Here is a 19,728-nt window from a genome sequence, read left to right on the forward strand (position 1 = left end):
GAAGGGGGGGACAATGCTGTTTTAACCTGTGCAGCAGTAATACTGAGTGCCTGGCAATCTACTGGTATTGTGATTGGTTCTTTAGGGGAGAGAGGGGGTAAAGTTAGCACTGAGTCTGTCGGTCAGTATATTGGCAATATCTGTTGGCTTGGTATAGGAGGTACCATTGTGCAAATGTGGGTATTGCCATGGAGATTCTTTATATAACTATAGAAGGCCTTGTGGTTGTCTTTACTATCTGGTGCAATTATGTTTTCATAGCTAGCTTTAGAGGATTTGATATGGGATCTCAACCTTTTGTTGAGGCTGATAAGGGAGTTTTTCCAGTCTTGGGACTTCACCTTATTCCGCATCAATTTCCTCCTTCTGTTGTAGAGTTTGTTTATGGCAGGGGACCACCAGATTAGCTTCCTTGTTTTTTTTTTTTTGAGGAGAGCGTCTTGGTTCTATTGGGTATGGCAAAATTCATGCATTTTTGTATTTGTTCGTACAGTGCATTGGTGTATGATTCAGCAGTCATGCAACTATTCTCCATTTGCATGGGTGCCGTGAAGTTCGCCACCTCTGTTTTTAGGTGCCCAAAGTTTGGAGAAGATTTTCATGGTTGTTACCTTTGTTGGAGGGGAGGGATGTGGATTTCCAAAGTGATTAGTTTGTGGTTGGATCTAACCAGGGAGGAGTTGACTATTAGTGTAGAGCAACAGTCACCCATATTAGTAATGACCAGGTCAAGGATGTTGCTACCTCTAATGGGGGTAAGAACGAGCTGGTCCAGGGCATTGGAATTAATGAATTCCAGAAAGCATTGGGCAAGTGTATTGGTACATGAGTAGTTTTCCCAGTTAATGGAGGAGTAGTTGAAGTCACCCAGTATGAGAGTGTTTGGTTGGACACTATATTCTCTAGGGTGCTTAGGAACGTGGAGTGCGAGACTTAGGACATGGTTGGGGACCTGTAACAGGCTACGACTTGAATTGCTGTTTTACCCAATGTTAACTGCACCTGAAGCATGCATTATGTTGGGCTAACAGTCTGGAGGTGTGCACATCCTTTATGAATATGGAAACACCACAGTCTTTGGAGCTTCGGTCCAAGTTCTGGGGGCGAAAGGTGTGGAATGATTTATAGCCTGGTAGCACAGGGGTGCTGTTCTCTGCCTTGAACCAGGTCTGTGTTACAGTACAAATGTCAATGTTCTCCATTTTAAGGAGTGCTTCGAGCGAGTGCATTTTTAGATTTATACTTCTAGCATTGAGCAACATGACTCTCAGATTGCATTTGTTTGTAGCTCTTATGATGGTAATTTGGTCTTTGGAGCACCACCTAAAAAAGGCAGTATAGGGGTGGCAAGAGCCTTGGCCAGTATCCAGAAGCCCAGGGGTGACCGATGCAGGCCATCTCTGACAAAGCATCAAGGTCTGTCAATCATGTCATCCCAGGCAGACAGATACTGGATCCCCTTAGAATGACACCAGAAACTTAGCCAGCTGTTGAAATCAATCATTTTCTGCTTGTTCTGTGGCATCATTCTGGGTGATGGCAGGATGCTGCTCAGGGCTAGGGTAATACCCGCCTTGGCTACATAATCCATGTCTCTTCATGTAGTCCAGGGAGGTACGTCTCAGGTCATTCACACTCACATGTACAATGACAGAGTCATATTTGTACCTGTTGTTGAGGGACTCAAGTGCATGTGTTATGTGGCAGATCCTGGTGCCTGACAGGCAGCTGACTGTTACTTTATCCTTATTCAACCTAATCAACCTAATGAGTGGGACATCAGTGTGCCTAACTATTAAGTCACCTATGACTAGTGTGCTGGGCATGCTGGTTTGCCTTGGGGGCTTTGGTTGAGTGGCACACTGTTTAGTAGAGTTGTGTCTCATGATTAGTGTTGACATGTATATCTTGAGAGATGTAATGTCTACCGTATATCTGCCTGTATATCTGTGTGTGTGTGTGTGTGTGTGTGTGTGTGTGTGTGTGTGTGTGTGTGTGTGTGTGTGTGTGTGTATATATATGTGTATATATATATATATATATATATATATATATATATATATATATATATATAATATGAGAGAAGTATGTAAGAGTGGTACAGGATATGTACGAGGGTAGTGTGACAGCGGTGAGGTCTGTGATGAGTGACGGATGCTTTCAAGGTGGAGGTGGGATTACGTCAAGGATCACCTCTGAGCCCTTTCTTATTTGCAGTGGTGATGGACAGATTGACAGATGAGATCAGACAGGAGTCCCCGTGGACTATGATGTTTGCAGACGATGTGATCTGTAGTGAGAGTAGAACAGGTGGAGGAGACCCTGGAGAGGTGGAGATATGCTCTGGAGAGAAGAGGAATGAAGGTTAGCAGGACTAAGACAGAATATATGTGTGAATAAGAGGGCGGATAGAGGAATGGTGAGGATGCAGGGAGTAGAGGTGGCGAAGGTGGATGAGTTACTTGGGCTCAACAGTTCAGAGTAATGGTGAGTGTGGAAGAGAGGTGAAGAAGAGTGTACAGGCAGGATGGAGTGGGTGGAGAAGAGCGTCAGGAGTGATTTGTGACAGACGAGTACCAGTAAGAGTGAAAGGGAATGTCTACAAGAGGGTAGTGAGACCAGCTATGTTATATGGGTTGGAGACAGTGGCATTGACAAAATGGCAGGAGTCAGAGCTTGACGTGGCAGAGTTGAAGATGTTAAGATTTGCACTGGGTGTGACGAGGATGGACAGGATTAGGAATAAGTATATTAGAGGGTCAGTCCAGGTTGGAAGCTTTGGAGACAAAGCCAGAGAGGCAAGATTACGTTGGTTTGTACATGTGCTGAGGAGGGATGCAGAGTATATAGGGGAAAAAGATGCTAAGGATGAACCTGCCAGGTAACAGGAAAAGAGGGAGGCCTAAGATAAGGTTTATGGATGTGGTGAGAGAGGACATGCAGGTGGTTGGTGTGACAGAGCAAGATGCAGAGGACAGGAAGAAATGGAAACAGGTGATCTGCTGTGGCAACTCCTAACTGGAGCAGCCGAAAGAAGATATATGTATGTATAAGTAGATGTAACTATAGCTGTATATGAAATGTACACACATCTATTAGTAAACGTGAAATGGTTGCTAGTTTGATATAGTTAAGATTGTCATGTTACTGCGCATGCTTCAAGGCTGATCCTCAGAACATGCCAGAAGAAAAAAATGAGTTTTGTAGATGGCAAGCTTCCCTTCACAGCCAGCCCCTCCTGCCAATTATTTATACTAACTCTGAGGTCTCATAGCCCCGGGGATAGAGTATATTCCCCAACATCAGGATTGTCTTCTCTTGCACAGCTGTCTAGTCTCTCCGTTGTTGACCAGAATGTGTTGACAATATAGGATTAACTTTTGGTTACTGTTGACCAGTACTGGGGAGCCATATATGTATAGGTTTTGTTCAGTGGATTGAAAAACCCAGCTGTTCAGCAGTCTGGTGATCACTTGAATTGATATACTATAGATATTACTGCAGAGCTGATTGAAAGGTTCTGATTTTAAGTAGTGTGAGGTCATGCATTTACATGGCCTGGGATTATGCCCTTTCTCCAGTGTTGTGTGGTCTGGGTAGTGGTGTAAATATAAAGCAGTGGGGCTGTGGGCTTGCCCCTGCAAAAGAAAAAAAAAAGGCAACACTTTAGTGTGTTTGTGTATATGGTGTGTTTGCATGCTGGGGTTTTTATGATGCAAAAGTGTGTAAAGTGTGTGTGAGAGCAAGAGAGCTTTTAAGGTTTTCTGCGTTTTGCATGTTTTTTTTGTCTTGTGTGTTGATGTGTGGGTGTGTGTGATCATTGTTTTTCAAACCCCATGCATAGCTGGCTTTAGGCACCAGAGAAAGTACAGTTGTGTACACTTACCATAAATGTAGATGTTTGAGTGTATTCACTGTTGCAGTCATTACATTTGGGTAATCTGCTGGCAGGTTGCCCTCAGTCGGCCTGATTAACAAAGTCATGGGTCCTGCGTCGGTTCCTGTCCCTTCTTCCATGGTGTCAGGTTGTCGGGGGTATAAAACATGCAGCTGATGCCATTACATCAGTTTTTCTTGCCCCAGATGTCAGGTGCCCCCCAAAACAGGAGCTAGATATATAAGTAATTAAAAACACCAAAATATACTTCCAAACAAAAGCAAATACACCAAAAAGGCTTTTAAGCATTGCAAAGAGAAAAACAGGGGGCTGGAGGGAGGGTAACTAGGACTGCAACAGTGAATACACTTAACATCTACATTTATGGTAAGTGTACACAACTGTACTATGTTCTTCATGTTTCACTGTTGCAGTCATTACATTTGGGTAGATTCCCAAAGCTATGGTTGGGAGGATGGATTTATACAGCATTAGGACCAGCTATAAGGCCCTGCAAAACAGCAGTGGCAAAGCCAGCTCTGGATTTAGAGAAAATTGGTAGGTGATAATGTTTGGTAAAAGTATGAACTGAACTCCAGGTAGCAGCTTCAAGAATATCCCTGGTAGGAACACCTCTGAGAGGCTGTAGAAGTAGATGCAGCTCTGGTGGAATGACATCTGATCCCCTGGGATATGTTTTCCATGGTGCGTATAGCAGAAATGAATGCAATGGCTTATCCATTTAGAAATGGTTTGTTTTGAAATAGCTTTCCCCTCTGCCCCTGCAGCAAATACTACCGGCAGTTCAGATTTTCTTTGAAATTTAGTCCTGTCCAAGTAGAATCTAAGTTGTCTGTGTACATCCAATAAATGCAGAATCCGCTCCCCCTTGTTCTGTGGATTGGGAAAGCAAGTTGGCAAATGAATGGACTGATTGAGCCAAACTGGGATACCACCTTGGGCATGAAGGAAGGATTTGTCCTGAGTGACACCCTGTCCGCATGAAAGATGATGAAAGGCTCCACTGCCATAAGGGCCTGTAATTCAGATATCCTTCTAGCTTAAGTGATTGCTAAAAGGAAAGCTGTTTTCCAGGAAAGGCATTTTAAATCTGCAGTAGCAGCTGGCTCGAAAGGAGGTAGAGTGAGTTTCTCCAATACAAAGTTAAGGTCCCAGGCAGGGGTTGGGGCTCTCTTGGGAGGTCTAAGTTTTTGGCCCCTCTGAGATACTGCTTTAGCAGAGGATGAGAGGAGGGGGGTTTCTGTGTTGTAATGAGCTGAAGTGGCTGAGGCATGGATTTTTATGGAAGAAAGACAGGCCCTTGTGAAGCATCTCAGTTAAGTATTGCAAAATCTGAGGTAAATTGGGTGCTGCTGTGCTCATCCCTTGAGATTGATTCCAGGCACAGAATCTTTTCCATTTATCAGCGTAAGATTTTATAGTACTAGGTCTTCTCGCCTCCAAAATGACATCCCTCACAGGTTTGCTGATGGATGCTAAGGGGGAATTTAAATAAGCCAAGCTGCAAGATTCAATGATTGGAGCTGAGGGCGCGGAATTTGTTTCTCCTGCTGAGACAGTAAGCAAGGTGTCTAAGGCATGTGCCATGGAGGAATTTGTGAGACACTGCGCAGGAGCGGGTACCAGTGCTGGTGAAGCCAGTCTGGAGCAATCAAAATCATGTTTGGTTTGTCCTGTTTGACTTTTAGAAGAACTTTGGAGAGCAGTGGCAGAGGGGGAATGGCATAGACTGATAGGTTTTTCCAGTTGAAGGACAGATCATCCACTTTTTCCAGGCTTTTTTGTGTGGTGTTCTTGTGCAAAATTTGTCCAACTGGTAGTTCTGGGGTGAGGCAAAAAGATCTATGTCTGGGCTCCCCCATTTGTGTGTCAACATGTTGAAAATTCGTGGTTCCAGTTTCCATTCATGTGGGTCCATGAGATTTCTGCTTAGTCTGCCAGAGTATTCAGCTTTCCTGGCAGGAATTGAGATGAACTTCATTATTTAAAAGTATACTTGTATGTTGTTATTACTTTTGGATATAATGCATATACAAAAAATTTTTTTTTAAAAGTATTATATAAAAATATCACAGATTTCATAGGGTTTCTATGGTAATTTTAGGCCCCTTTTTATTGATTGTTTAGTCGTAATGATCTTTTATTATCACTTTTACTAAGAGAAATTATTCTTATTAAGAAAAATTTTAAATGGATACAATGTAAAGTTTTTCTAGTGATATAACTTATAGTACTGTCATTTCCAAATGAGGGATGTTTAGTTTGAATGTATATTACTGTATGGTTGGTTTGGAACTATTTGTTTTGATTTATATTTGATATTGTAAGGAAGTGACGTGTTTCAACACTCCCTCTTGTTTTATTTAAAGGTTTGGCGCCTTTTTTTAAATTGTTTCTCTGATGAAGCTGCTTTGATATTAGTGGCGAAAACGCTAAATAATTTGACATAAATAAATCAGCGTTAAGTCTTTTTGGTGTGGTCTTCCCGTTTTCTTGGACACCAGCGTCATTTTTTGATTGGCAGGAATTGAGCTTGTAATTGTACCTGGTAACTCATGGCCGTGTTCCACAATGCCATGGCTAGTCTGCAGAGGGGGTAGGAATGTGTACCCCCCTGCTTGTTTATGTACCACACCGTGGTGTTGTCCGTCTTTATCATTAGTTGTCCTGGTGGACAATAGTCCTTGAAAGCTGTCAGAGCATTCTGTACAGCTAGCATTTCTTTTTGATTTATATGAAGGTGCATTTGATTTGGGCTTAATTTGCCCTGAATGCACTTTCCTGCCAGATGAGCCCCCCCATGCATAGTCTGATGCGTCTGTAGTTAGGGTTTGGGTGGCAGAGGGTTATGTGAATGGCAGTCCTTTGTTTTGGTGGCAGGCCTCTGCCCAACGTAGAAACTCTAGGTGCAGGCAAGGTATGATAAGAATCATTGTTTCCAGACTGTAACAATGCTGACTCCATAAACTTTTTTAAGTACCACTGAAGTTTCCTCATATGCAGTCTTGCATATGGAATTAGAAGAATGCAGGAGGCCACGAACCCCAAGGCTTGCAATGTTTGTCTTGCAGATAGCAGGGTTTTTGTGGCCACCTGTTTGAAGTAAGTCGCCAAATGAGTTTGCTTTTTTGGCATAAGGAAAGCCATCTGGGCAGTTGTATTCAAGCTTGCACCCAGGAATGTAATTTTTTGAGAGGGTACCAGTTGTGATTTCTTTTCGTTTTATGGTGTACCCTACACAGGTTAGAACTCTTTCCAAACGCCAGATGTTTTAGAAGAATGGCCTGGTTTTCTGCCAGAATTAGACAATCGTCCATGTATGGATATATTTGAATATTTATTTGTCTGCAAAATGCACTTACTGGAGGCAGGCACTTTGTGAATACCCTGGGCACAGTAGACAAGCCAAAGGGCAGTGCAGAGAACTTATAATGCAAGTAGCCTGCTTTGAAGCATAGGTATCTGCTGCAAGATTCCCTGATTGGGATATGCAGGTAAGCCTCTCTTAAATCTAGGGTTGCCAACCAGGCATCATTGTCTAGCATAGGAAGTAATTGTTGAAGAGTCAGCATCTTGAATTTTGGACTGTCCAGAAAGGTCAAAAAACTTTAAATCACCACCAGAAGGAATAAACCAGTATCCACAAAAGTGTAATTGAGCGCTTTCGTTTTTAATAAAAACATCTTCAGAATAACATACATAAGGTATCTGACCCTCTTTTTATACACTCCCATAAAACCTTTTTCTCCAGTTACTTACAAATAATTGATTAATAAATTAATGACATCACAAGAACAATTAAATCTAAAAGGCACATGGTTGCATGAATACAAAATACAAAACAACATATATATATATATATATATATATATATATATATATATATATATATATATATGTATACCACGTAAATACAACACTAAAAATAACCACAAATTACATTATGTATGTGTAAACAATATATTCATGATTGTATATAACCTTCTGCTTTTAATCATAATTTTAATCTTAATATAGAACTAATAGAAATATTGCTGTTTAAACCTGGTTCTTGTGTTGCATTGGTCCTCGGCTGCCACCTGAGTTCCTTAGCCTTCAGGTAGTCATTGAGAGGTCCACCTCTTTCACCTAATGAAACTTGCTCTAAAATGGAAAACTTAAAATAATGTCCTTTATTATTTTTAATGTGCAAAGCTAAGACATTCTTGATGTCTTATTTTTTAATATCGTAATAATGTTGATATATTCTGCTCCTAAGTGCATTAATAGTCTTCCCTATGTAAAAACTAGGGCATTGAAAACACTTTGCTAAATAAACAGCTGCCTTACTGTTACAGCAGTATTTTTTCTTGTATACAAATTTCCCATAGTTTGGAATATCAATCTCAGTTCCCTCAATGTGACATTGCTTACAAAATCCACATTTAAACATGCCTTTATTTCCACAATACCCCTCATGTGACCTCTCTATCATGTTTTTCAAAGTTGTATCTTTTTTGTATACAGTATTGGGCACCTTTCCCACTGTATCTGTATATTCCCAATTGATGTTAAACACATTCCAGTTGTGTTGTATAATTTGTCTGATGTCTGTGAACTGCTTGTTGTATTTAAAAATACCAAAGAATACCAAAAATTCATAAAGACCTAGAACCCCCCCCCCCTTAGACTAATCGTTGATGCGAAAGCATCTAAAACATACTTTGTTGCTAAATTTATAGACACACAGCTTAAGAATACTCCTTCTAATTGTAACTGGATTGTGAAAAACTCTTGGGACTTGCTCAGGAAGATAAACAGAAAAATGTTGGCCGTACTCTTACAATCAGAAGTTTGATGGAATTAATTCTGGAAACCAATATTATAGTTTTTGAAGAGCAGTTATTTAAATAGTGTAAGGGAGTAGCTATGGGGGCTATATGTGCTCCTATTTTTGCCAACATTGTTTTAGCATTTTGGGAAGCGGAATATATATTCACTAGTCCCTTTGCAAAATATTGGAGCTACTATGGCTGCTATTTAGATGATATAACAATTCTATGGAACAACAGTGAAGACACACACAAACAATCCTTGGCATTTATTGATGAAAGTACAGGCTTCCTAGAATTTTCACACATTTTACATGATAAAATAGAATATCTAGACATTACTATAAGTAAAAACAACTTTGGCAAATGTTTTGAGACAACCATATTTAGAAAACCTTAGAACAAACGAAGTGCCCAGACGAAACCAAGGTTCAAGTAAAGTGTAACGCAATTTATTTAAAATAGATAAACAGCGCTTGGCTCCTGTTCAAACAGGAGCTTCTTCAGCATAAAAAGAGCGCAAGCTCACATTATTTAAAACTATTGGGTGACAGATAGTTGATGTCACTCTAATTAAACATTTAAAATGCTAGTGCACCAAAATAAATCGTTTAACTTTATGTTAAAAAACTATATGGGTATACACCCATATACATACCAATAATCGCACATTCAAAAAGTTTTAATTGCACTTTCAAAAAATTAAATGAATAACAAAGGAACACATCAGACTAATTAGGCAAATAAATAAGTAACCAGATAGAGAGTGCGCAAACAACATGAATACAAACTCCCTGGCCAACCTAAAGGTTTTACAAGTATTGCCCATGTATGAAAGAGATTGTATGAAAAATAAGATGGTGAATCCTGATATCATTACTAATTTGAACATCTTTTTTAGTAATGATTTGTCTGGTTGTGCACCTGGTTTGAAGTTACCTAGTACCTTTAATCCTCCCTTACACCCTAGTCTATTCACGTTTGAGAAAGCATGTGAATTGGACTTTAGGCAGTTACATACAGTAGGGAGAGATGATAGGGCTTGCAGGAACACCTCTCCTGACCAACTAATGGCCCTAAACAAAATTTGTAGTTCAGCAGTGAGAGTGATCAAGCCAGATAAGGGTGGGGGTTTAGTTATTTTTGACAAAGCTGAATATTCTAGCCGTATGTCACAGGTTTTAGATACACCTGCTTACGAAAGTTCTTCGTTAAATGAATTAACGGGCACCTATAATAGAATCGAAGGATATTTTAGGGATCTCTACCTAGAGGGCAGGATCAATATTGACACATACAACTTTATTGATATTTCCTACCCCAGGGTGCCTGTCATGTTTGGGATCCCTAAAATTCACAAAAGCCTCACTGACCCACCAATGAGGGCCTTAGTAGATGGCAGAAATTCCATCACACATCCTTGTGCTCGTCTTTACAGCATTATTAGCAAATACCTGAAAACCATCCCCCAAATCTGTAAAGACTCTTGGTCCTTTCTGAGCTTGATCAACGACACTGTTTTCGACAGCAGCCTCAATTTTCTGACCATCGATGTGGTTGACCTGTATACATCAATACCACACGAGGAGGCTGTCGAATGGATTGAACTCATGCTACGGGAATGCGGAGCATCCAACAATGACACCTACTTGGTTACAGTACTCCTTGACATAGTTTTGTCTTCCAACTTTTTCATGTTTGATGGTCAGCATTACCTGCAAAAGAAAGGTATAGCAATGGGTTCCCCATGTGGCAGCAGTGTTGCTAACATGTTTGTTGCCTATTGGGAGAAGAACTTTTTGTTCAATCATCCACCATTTGTTGAGTGCTCTAAGATCTACACTCGTTTTCTTGACGATGTGTTTGTGTTATTTCAAGGGAGTGAGGTTGAAGCCTCAAACCTGCTAGCACATATGAACTCTACAACTGATTTCTTGAAATTCACTCATCACTTTTCAACCTCTGAGATCGACTACTTGGACGTCCAACTGGTTAAAGACAACAACAACAATAGATTCTGTTCATCCATTTATAGGAAGGCAACTTATTGTAATTCTTTTTTACATTTTACAAGTTGCCACCCTTGGAGGCAGAAGCGATCTATTGTTAAAGGGGCAATTGGTCAGGGCTGCCCGTATGTGCAGCACTAATGATGCTTTTGACCAAGAATGCTCATTACTGGCTGACATGTTTAGAAATCGGGGGTACCCTGAAGATCTTATTTTTGATCTGATTGGTGAAGTGTCAATGAAACGAGGGAAAGGAATTTACTTACCACTGTTTTCACCCAAAGAGCAGGTTGGGTCGGTTGGGCATTGTGTATTACCATCAGGGAATTTGACTCTAATTGCTGACAACAATGTGGAAGTTTTTCACACTTGTAGCAAGTCAAACTCTTCTGTAGGTTTTATTTCCCCGTTCAACTTACATTCAGGGTCTTTGTGTTCCATTATTCGCAAGAACTGGTACTTCATTATTAACGCTGGGCTACATGAAAGGCTGGGTACTACTCCAGAGATTCACATTTAAAAGAGGTTACAACCTTAAGGACATGTTACAGAGAAATAGCTCAGTCGACCTCATGATTAGACATAAGGGAACATACACTTGTGGGTGTTGCAAATGGTGTACACATTTACGAGTAGGAAATTCTTTCGCTATGGGCAAGAGAAAGTTCACCCTTAATTATAAAATCAACTGCAACACTAAATCTATTGTGTATGTGGCTTTTTGTGAATGCTGTGATGCATTCTATGTTGGTAAGACGGATCGCCGATTCAGGGACCGTATTTACCAACACTTATACGCCATTAAGAATCAGAGGAGTGATAATGCCCTCTCTAAGCATATATTGAACAACTGTGGCCACAGTTTTAAATTCATGGGTATTGACCATGTAAAGTGTGATGTAAGGGGGGGCCCGCAGTCTTTACTATTAGAGACCCGTGAGTTAGAATGGCAATTACAATTAGATGCTTTCCCTTACCCGGGTCTCAATGACAATTGTAACATAGCGTCTATTTTAAAGTATAGAAGTTATTTAAGGTGATTGTTGCTTGAAATGAGTTTTCTCATAACCCTATTATGTATGTGACAGTATGTTATGGCACTTTGAGCTTTAACACTGTCAACTGTTTTACGGGTGGCACTGGTAACTTTTACACAAGGTATGCTATTATAGAATAGGGATTTCTCTAGTTCTAGGTTAAGGTATTACCTGTACATGGATATGTTGTTTACATGCCTCTTTTGTAGATTAGTAATGATATCAGGATTCACCATCTTATTTTTCATACAATCTCTTTCATACATGGGCAATACTTGTAAAACCTTTAGGTTGGCCAGGGAGTTTGTGTTCATGTTGTTTGAGCACTCTCTATCTGGTTACTTATTTATTTGCCTAATTAGTCCGATGTGTTCCTTTGTTATTCATTTAATTTTTTGAAAGTGCAATTAAAACTTTTTGAATGTGCGATTATTGGTATGTATATGGGTGTATACCCATATAGTTTTTTAACATAAAGTTAAACGATTTATTGTGGTGCACTAGCATTTTAAATGTTTAATTAGAGTGACATCAACTATCTGTCACCCAATAGTTTTAAATAATGTGAGCTTGCGCTCTTTTTATGCTGAAGAAGCTCCTGTTTGAACAGGAGCGAAAACGCTTGTTTATCTATTTTAAATAAATTGCGTTACACTTTACTTGAACCTTGGTTTCGTCTGGGCACTTCGTTTGTTCTACATATTTAGAAAACCTACATATTCTAAAACATTACTGCATTTTGACAGTTTTCATCCTGTACATCAAAAGAAGGCCTTAGTAAAAGTACAAGGGGTAAGACTAGCCAGGATGATATCAAACTACTGGGAATTTCTAGATCAAATCAATATCCTTACTGACATGTTAGTAAAGAGGGGTTATCCCTCAGAATTTGTAGAAAAATCACTACAAGAAGTAGTCAAGCGGGACAATGGACACTTTTTTTTTCCACTGTTAGGTAAGGGTACAGAAATTGTTCATCCAAGTGCTAGGTGCACAGAGCCCAAAACCTTTAACAAAGCTGCAATTTTTAAATTCAACAAGCAGTTCACAGACATTAGACAAATTATACAACACAACTGGAATGTGTTTAACATCAATTGGGAATATACAGATACAGTGGGAAAGGTGCCCAATATTGTATACAAAAAAGATAAAAACTTTGAAAAACATGATAGAGAGGTCACATGAGGGGTATTGTGGAAATAAAGGCATGTTTAAATGTGGATTTTGTATGCAATGTCAACACATTATTGAGGGAACTGAGATTGATATTTCAAACTATGGGAAATTTGTATTCAAGAAAAAATACTCCTGTAACAGTAAGGCAGTTGTTTATTTAGCAAAGTGTTTTCAATGCCCTAGTTTTTACATAGGGAAGACGATTAATGCATTTGGGAGAAGAATATATCAACATTATTATGATATTAAAAAAACAAGACCTCAATAATGTCTTGGCTTTTGCACATTAAAAATAATAAAGGACATTATTTTAAGTTTTCCATTTTAGAGCAAGTTTCATTAGGTGAAAGAGGTGGACCTCTCAATGACTACCTGGAGGCTAAGGAACTCAGGTGGCAGCTGAGGACCAATGCAACACAAGAACCAGGTTTAAACAGCAATATTTCTGTTAGTTCTATATTAAGATTAAAAGCAGAGGGTTATATACAATCATGAATATATTTTTTACACATACATGATGTAATTTGTGGTTATTTTTAGTGTTGTATTTGTGTGTGTGTGTATGTGTATGTGTGTGTGTGTGTATGTATGTATATATATATATATATATATATGTTGTATTTTGTATTCATGCAACCATGTGCCTTTTAGATTTAATTGTTCTTGTGATGTCATTAATTTATTAATCAATTATTTGTAAGTAATTGGAGAAAAATGTTTTGTGGGAGTGTATATAAAGAGGGTCAGATACCTTATGTATGTTATTCTGAAGTTTTTATTAAAAACGAAAGTGCTCAATTATACTTTTGTGAATACTGGTTTATTCCTTCTGGTGGTGATTTAATGTCCAGAAAGGAGTTGACAGGTCCAGAAATGGGCACCATGATTTGTCTTTTCTGGGTACCAGGAAAAGTCTGGAATAGAAACCATGTCCCTTTTCCTCTTCTGGTACTAGTTGAATAGCCCCCATATTTAGGAGGGAAAGTACTTGTTTCTGAACCTCTGCCCACTGATTTGGGGGCAGGTCTGACCACCCATTTGAAGTTGGCAATGTGTGGAAATGAAATCTGTATCCCTGGGACACTATATTTAAAACCCATTTGTCCTGGGTTATAAGTTGCCAGTTTTTTGCATGAAGAGCCAGTTACTAAATCTAGGAGGTTGTACTTGTAAGAAGTCTTTCACAGTCTGCATAGATTTAGCTTCATCTTCCAGAACAGCATAGATTTAGCTTTATCTTCCAGAACAGCACAGAACCAGTAACAGCAGCCCTGCAGGAGGCCTCTAAAGAATCAAAACCACATTGCAAAGTATGTTTTCCAACTTCGTCAGCTGAATGCAGTAAATCCTGTAAATGTTTATTTTCCACACAGTCAGAAATCAACATCATTTTCTGTTTAAGCAGTCCCATGATATGCTGTTGATATTTTAGCATATGGAATTGACAGTTTAAAGCCCTGATTGCCAAGGGTGCAGGAGTATAAACCATTTTACCCCATCTATCCAGTGCCCTGGAGTCTCTATCAGAAGGGGTATGATTTTTAGCAGTAGAAGCCTTAATGCCCTTGGGCCCCTGAGAAATGGTTTCAGGATCCGCAACAGGATTTTTGAAAAGGAATTTGTGGGACTCAGGAACCCTGTAGTACCTCTCTGGTTTACTAGGGGCCGGAGGCAAGGAATCGGGGGCCATACTGGATTCCGAAAACACATTATCAACAATATCTAATACAGGAGGTATAGACAAAGGCCTATGCTGAGGAAGGAGGAAATCCCTAAACCTCTTTTTGGATTCGGAGAAATCCTGACTTTCTCAGTGGAAATGCTCCCTTAGGGTATGTAAAGTTTCCCCAAAAGAAAAATCCTCAGGGGGAGAAGCAGAGGGGATGGAATCCTCTGCATCAGAGTCCTCATAAGTAGGCACAGACAAATCCAGGTCAATAGAAGAATCAGAAGAAACGGAGTCCTGTTCAGAAGTTGTGTAGTCAAGTTCAGCCCTATGCCTCTTAGAAGGAGGGGGTTGATTACCCCTGATTAGCGTAATTAAATCTTCAGCCATTTTGATCATTTTGTTTTTTAGGCATAGGGGCCTGAACATGTGGCCTGGGCATCGGCTTAGGCCTTAATATTGGCGGTGGTGTCGGTTTAATATGCAAGACTGTAGACCTGAATACACCCTCAAGCCAGTATCTGCACAGGGGCTCCAGACCCATCCAAGGTAGAGACATCCACGGGTTCCATAGGTGAAGTATATCGCGGCATACTGGACTCTGAATGGGTCTCAGTAGAGGCCTGCGACTCAGAAGTAGCGGGTATCAGGGGCTGCGAAAGCACCTCACTGAGTACCGGTGAGCTGGCGACTGTCTTAGGAGAAGTGTCGTCGGCAGTTTTGGACCACAGCAGCCTGTCTCTGTCTTTTTCTTTGCATTTTTTCGGTATTCCAGTAGTCTGATGGCTAACCGACATAATTTCTGGATAGTTTAAACTGAGAACCGAAATATTTAGAAGCAAAAATGTACTGACGACTGATAGTGCGCTGATTTAAATAAAGAACAAAACCGACAGCAAGGTACGTCATGGTCTGGGCCTAGGCAAGGAATACAGTACAAATGAAAATCCTTATGAGGTATTTGCTTCCCACAAGTAATGCAATTATTAACTTTTACTGACATCGGAAGGAGCAAGAAAAAGTTTCCTCAACGGGGTACTTGGCTTTTAGTTGAAGACTTCGGTTCTGAAACTCGAAAACAAAAATTTCAGGAGTCTGCCGACCGGCACTTGCAAACTGCTTCTGCTTCGGGCACCACGCGGCAAGAAAGACTGATGTAATGGTGTCTGCTGCATGTTTTATACCCCTGACAACCTGACGTCATGGAAGAAGGGACAGCAACCAACGCAGGACCCAAGACTTTCAGGCTGACTGAGGGCAACGTGCCAGCAGATTACCCAAATGTAATGACTGCAACAGTGAAACACTAAGAACCTCCATGTGGTTGCTTGGGGCTTCTGGTCCTGGTGTACCCCCAACCACAGCAAGTTATCTTATTTTGATACTTTATAACATGTTTGTCAAACCAACAAAAGTCAGTAAAGCAGTCTTGCATACTTAAATAAAACCAGATGGGTAACAATAAGTCTTATTTATATCTTCCTGATTCTTCCTATTTTTCAGGGATGTTTTTTTTCTCGTAAGGATTTTTATAAATATGGGCAGAACAGCAAGCACTATAACTTGACTTCCTTGCACAAGAATTTAGGGCAAAGCCAAAAATATTAGCAAAATAAGACTCCAAATCAGGAGCATTTTTAAAATATTACTCTCTTTTTTTCATTTAAAACGTTAATAGAATGACACATTTAGCATCAACATGCACTTTTTGGGCAATATGAAATATGAAAGTCTGATGTCTGGATCTATTGACCGACTGTAATCCTGAATGATTTACCAAGTCGAACCTTTTTCAAGGGACACAGCAAAATTATTAGGCAAAATCAGGGATGTTCTGAGAAATCAGGAACAGTGACAGGAATTACTTACCCCTGCAGCAGTTTGATGACTGCTAAACCGTTACGCTCAGGTATGGCAGTACCAATGTTATAAAATGTGTTGCTGTTTGCTGAAATTAGTGAAAGTGTGTGTGTGTGTGTGTGTGTGTGTGTGTGTGTGTGTGTGTGTTACAGTGAAAGAGCAAGAAGCCGGCTGTGATTTGACATCCTACCACACACACCAGCAGCATTGCCATTATATTTGTGTGGGGGGTGATAGGAGTGGGTAAGATGTGTTTGCAGTGTATTTAAAAGTAACAAGCTGGCCATATTTTTTTGCCTGTTATCACAAAACCTAGACCTTACACATGTTAGGTGTCTTATTTTTGTGATTTGGATCAAAGAGGATGTTTGTGAAAGCAACTGTTCACTGCCACACTAATGCAGCAAGTTGCATTGCCATTTCACAGTTTGCCATAGTGGAGATCTTGGCTATGTGTTTTTTTTATTATTATTATTCTGTGTGGATTTGCATACTCTCTGTGTGCATCTATCCATGTGCTCTGGTTAACTGCACCACCTCAAAGATGTGCAGAAGGTTAAGTGGAATTCCTCCAGTTTTCATGAAAGTGAATGTGCAGTGTGTGTGCATGTAAAAACATATATATGTATATCAGATTTTTATCTGTGCATATAACTTTCTGGGTAGCAGTAAAAAAAAATACAAGTTTAATTAGCAATTACATTTCAAAAGTAAGGCATAAATTACATCATAGAACATTCAGACTCTTAAGGCTGCTGTAGATTGTTGGTTCCCACATCCCAGTTTGTATGAATGGATTTTGACTTAGTGGTGGCCTCACCCTCAGCTGAACCCGTACTAAAACCAGCCCTGCTCAGCAGTGTGTACCAAAGGTTGGTGCAGGCTGTCTGGGGGGGGGGGGGGGGCTGAGGATGGTGTGGTCACTACTTCTTTTCATCAGAATCAAATCTTAGAGGTGTGTAGAGGAGGTCATTATAGCTTGTGTTGGGGACAGGGTCATCATTGTTTCATTTACTTTTGTCACAGACCTTGGAGGTGTACAAAGAATGTTGCTATAGCTTGTTTAGGGGAAGTGTACAGTTTATGAACAACAAAATGAAATACATTACTGTAGTCATTTTTTACTTTCCTCCCAACCACGTTACATGTGCCTGCCTTTATGGGTAGGGGTTGAGGAGTAAGGAGGCATACTATGTATATGTATGACAGTAGTCACCTGAAATAACATGACTCTGGTCATTTGAACCTCTGCTGTCAACACCAGAGGGATGCTTGGGCAGTGACTGTCTTTTGGAAGATTCCTAAGGCACATTTTTCCCAGGTAGTATTTGTGTATTCTCAAAACAATTGTAGTGTTACTTTATTGTGAGGTATTACTTTGTCAACTTTGAACATTAAGCACTGGGCACAACTTGTATTTTCCTTGAAACTGTGACGTTTTTAGTTCATGCTAGTCATTGGATTAAAAAGTTGGGAAATTGCTCTAAAATGCATCCCAGACATCTAGAACCCTATGGCTTCTGAGGGCTCTGGCTTAATTGAGTTATTTCCTAAACGTTTCTTACTGTGCTGGCTTTGTCAGGAAAGGTGTACTGAAAGGGCACAGGGAAAATTGGTTGAACAGCAACACAGAATTTCTTCCCTTAGTAATCATTTCTGTTCAAACCATCACTAAATGAAAAGGTTGTGGGAAAAAAAGAAAAAGTTGGAGTAATACAAATGTGAGAAAAGGAAAAAAATGTAATGTGCCATGTGCATGGTGTTGGAAAGCCTGGAATGGGGAGAAGAGAGGGGAGCACTGTGTGTGTGTGTGTGTGTGTGTGTGTTGGGGGGGATGAAGCAGTAGGCAGTGTCTACGGCACCATTTCACTTTATCTGTTTAAAAACATTCATTTAGTGTCTCACTGCTGTGATAAACATTTTTGTACTGTTCTCTGCCTAAGATAGTGTAGCTAGTAGCTGTAGCCTAGTCCCAGTTCAGATTTGCTATCCCTGGGCCTATTTGTTTGCAATGGTTGTTCTGAGTACATGTGCCAGGTCCTCTTTAATTAGCAGAAGCCTTTCTTTACCTTAGTGAGAGCGTTGTTGTTTGGTCGCTGGCTGGTTAGGGTTGGCTGGTCTAGGGCTTGGAGTAAGCACTCATTGGTCCTTGTGAGCTTTTTTAAAGTTTCAGGTTGTACCTTCTGGTGTTTAGGCCTTGCCTTTGAGAGGAATTGTGTTTGTTTACACTGAGCTGAACGGAAGAAGGGAACTGACCACAACTCTGATCTGTGATATATAACAATAAGTATCCTGTTTTTTTTTTTTTTTTTTTTTTTTTCCCCCGCTTATTTTTACTAGTTATTGCTTATTCTAACCATTTATAACACTTTACAGTCTGCAGCCTACTATTTTTTTTTACTGCATTTTATTGGTATAAACTAATCTGCACTATAGTACTGAGATTGTCTGCCGTACAGGGCCTGTTTGTTACAGTCACACTATTTTTAAAGCTTTTTTTGCTAGTTTCACTGTGTGAAAGGTATTAACTGGAACATTTTTCTCTTTATTAAACATTTGTTTGTTCGTTCTGGTTTCCTGCCAAGGACTGTATCCTATTTTGTGTTTCCTCCTCCAACTCTATCACTTCATCTTGCTTTTTCTGCTACTTGTTCTCTAAAGTGTTCAACTTCATCTTTAAGTGTTCGTCTAAGCCTCTTAGTTTTGGTTTAAGCACTTAGGCTTTATACATACCCCTTAGCTCTCAGTGGCCTCTCTCCCTCAGATTCTGACAGATACAGATGGCAGATACGGATGGTTTCCTACGGTTTCTCTTGCCAGCCTGGTTGATATGGGCATCCGGAGACAGTGTAACAACTGCCTCATGTACACGGACAACCATCTACTAACACCTAGAAACACAATTTGTGAGAGAAACAGTTACATAAAGAACCTACGGTCTATGCTCTCTCCCTCACAAGCCAGTATATCTGGAACTGAAAAGGTTGTCAACACAATCACTACACCTCAAACACCACCCACAAAGTACAGTTGTGTACTCTTACCATAAATGTAGATGTTCAAGTATGTTCACTGTTGGTCATTACTGTAGGGTTCTTCTTGCTGGCAGCAGCCCTCGATCGGCCAGAGTCCCAAAGTCGGGTCTGACGTCAGCTGAAGTCGCTCCTTCCCTGACGTCAGTGCGCCAGGGGTATAAAGACCTCAGCCGACGCAATTTTCCCCAGTTTTTCTTGCCCCAGATGTCAGGTGCCCAAAAATAAAAGCCAAA

The 19,728-nt window shown here is 40.1% G+C and overlaps 1 protein-coding gene across 1 annotated transcript in view; it reads left to right on the forward strand.

Moving 5' to 3' along the window:
- The window catches only part of LOC122804688 (cystatin-B-like), a 48,021-nt gene that overhangs the window by 1,010 nt on the left and 27,283 nt on the right, over positions 1 to 19,728 (forward strand). The window lies entirely within an intron of this gene.

The sequence above is a fragment of the Protopterus annectens genome, chromosome 6.part0, assembly GCF_019279795.1.
Source record: "Protopterus annectens isolate FY-2018-M chromosome 6.part0, PAN1.0, whole genome shotgun sequence".
Taxonomy (NCBI): domain Eukaryota; kingdom Metazoa; phylum Chordata; order Ceratodontiformes; family Protopteridae; genus Protopterus; species Protopterus annectens.